General features: G+C 41.3%; 1 non-coding gene across 1 annotated transcript; it reads left to right on the top strand.

The window, feature by feature from the left end:
- The first annotated feature begins 183 nt into the window (after positions 1–183).
- trnap-ugg (transfer RNA proline (anticodon UGG)) lies at positions 184–255 on the top strand. The gene has a single exon. It is a non-coding gene; the product is annotated as a tRNA-Pro (tRNA).
- Positions 256–2,500: the final 2,245 nt, after the last annotated feature.

The following is a 2,500-nucleotide window of genomic DNA, read 5'->3' as shown; positions in this document are numbered from 1 at the left end:
AATCCAATTTAGTTCATCTATGTTCTTGAGTATTGAAACTGTTTTAAAAACAACCAAGCACAACAACTCAGTAGGAAAAAAACGGGCATTTTGCTGACCAAGTCTAGAGATACGCTGCTTAAATTCTCTTGCCCAGTTACAAGGCATCTTGTCAGGTTGACATCAATCGTTCAGCCATTTGTCGGCTCGTTGGTCTAGGGGTATGATTCTCGCTTTGGGTGCGAGAGGTCCCGGGTTCAAATCCCGGACGAGCCCAAAAGAACTTCATGGTTGCTTTTTCTGTTATTGTTGGAGAAAAATAAGTGATTGTTAACAAAATTGTACCAACCCAATTTAGTTCATCTATGTTCTTGAGTATTGAAACTGTTTAAAAAACAACCAAGCACAACAACTCAGTAGGAAAAAACAGGCATTTTGCTGACCAAGTCTAGAGATACGCTGCTTAAATTCTCTTGCCCAGTTACAAGGGATCTTGTCAGGTTGACATCAATCGTTTAGCCATTTGTCGGCTCGTTGGTCTAGGGGTATGATTCTCGCTTTGGGTGCGAGAGGTCCCGGGTTCAAATCCCGGACAAGCCCGGAAGAACTTGATGGTTGCATTGTCTGACATTATTCGAGCAAAATAAGTGAATGTTAACAAAATTGTAAAAATCCAATTTAGTTCATCTATGTTCTTGAGTATTGAAACTGTTTAAAAAACAACCAAGCACAACAACTCAGTAGGAAAAAACGGGGATTTTGCTGACCAAGTCTAGAGATACGCTGCTTAAATTCTTTTGCCCAGTTACAAGAGATCTTGTCACGTTGACATCAATTGTTCAGCCATTTGTCGGCTCGTTGGTCTAGGGGTATGATTCTCGCTTTGGGTGCGAGAGGTCCCGGGTTCAAATCCCGGACAAGCCCGGAAGAACTTGATGGTTGCATTGTCTGACATTATTCGAGCAAAATAAGTGAATGTTAACAAAATTGTAAAAATCCAATTTAGTTCATCTATGTTCTTGAGTATTGAAACTGTTTAAAAAACCACCAAGCACAACAACTCAGTAGGAAAAAAACGGGCATTTTGCTGACCAAGTCTAGAGATACGCTGCTTAAATTCTCTTGCCCAGTTACAAGGGATCTTGTCACGTTGACATCAATGGTTCAGCGATTTGTCGGCTCGTTGGTCTAGGGGTATGATTCTCGCTTTGGGTGCGAGAGGTCCCGGGTTCAAATCCTGGACGAGCCCGGAAGATCTTGATGGTTGCATTGTCTGTCATTATTCGAGCAAAAAAAGTGAATGTTAACAAAATTGTTAAAATCCAATTTAGTTCATCTATGTTCTTGAGTATTGAAACTGTTTAAAAAACAACCAAGCACAACAACTCAGTAGGAAAAAACAGGCATTTGGCTGACCAAGTCTAGAGATACGCTGCTTAAATTCTCTTGCCCAGTTACAAGGGATCTTGTCACGTTGACATCAATGGTTCAGCGATTTGTCGGCTCGTTGGTCTAGGGGTATGATTCTCGCTTTGGGTGCGAGAGGTCCCGGGTTCAAATCCTGGACGAGCCCGGAAGATCTTGATGGTTGCATTGTCTGTCATTATTCGAGCAAAATAAGTGAATGTTAACAAAATTGTAAAAATCCAATTTAGTTCATCTATGTTCTTGAGTATTGAAACTGTTTAAAAAACAACCAAGCACAACAACTCAGTAGGAAAAAACAGGCATTTTGCTGACCAAGTCTAGAGATACGCTGCTTAAATTCTCTTGCCCAGTTACAAGGCATCTTGTCAGGTTGACATCAATCGTTCAGCCATTTGTCGGCTCGTTGGTCTAGGGTTATGATTCTCGCTTTGGGTGCGAGAGGTCCCGGGTTCAAATCCCGGACGAGCCCGAAAGAACTTCATGGTTGCTTTTTCTGTTATTGTTGGAGAAAAATAAGTGATTGTTAACAAAATTGTACCAACCCAATTTAGTTCATCTATGTTCTTGAGTATTGAAACTGTTTAAAAAACAACCAAGCACAACAACTCAGTAGGAAAAAACAGGCATTTTGCTGACCAAGTCTAGAGATACGCTGCTTAAATTCTCTTGCCCAGTTACAAGGGATCTTGTCAGGTTGACATCAATCGTTTAGCCATTTGTCGGCTCGTTGGTCTAGGGGTATGATTCTCGCTTTGGGTGCGAGAGGTCCTGGGTTCAAATCCCGGACAAGCCCGGAAGAACTTGATGGTTGCATTGTCTGACAATATTCGAGCAAAATAAGTGAATGTTAACAAAATTGTAAAAATCCAATTTAGTTCATCTATGTTCTTGAGTATTGAAACTGTTTAAAAAACAACCAAGCACAACAACTGAGTAGGAAAAAACGGGCATTTTGCTGACCAAGTCTAGAGATACGCTGCTTAAATTCTTTTGCCCAGTTACAAGAGATCTTGTCACGTTGACATCAATTGTTCAGCCATTTGTCGGCTCGTTGGTCTAGGGGTATGATTCTCGCTTTGGGTGCGAGAGGCCC

The sequence above is a fragment of the Pungitius pungitius genome, chromosome 4, assembly GCF_949316345.1.
Source record: "Pungitius pungitius chromosome 4, fPunPun2.1, whole genome shotgun sequence".
In the NCBI taxonomy this organism is placed as follows: Eukaryota; Metazoa; Chordata; class Actinopteri; order Perciformes; family Gasterosteidae; genus Pungitius; species Pungitius pungitius.
The sequence above is the reverse complement of the archived record's forward strand: the minus strand, read 5'-3'. Positions and strand labels throughout refer to the sequence as shown.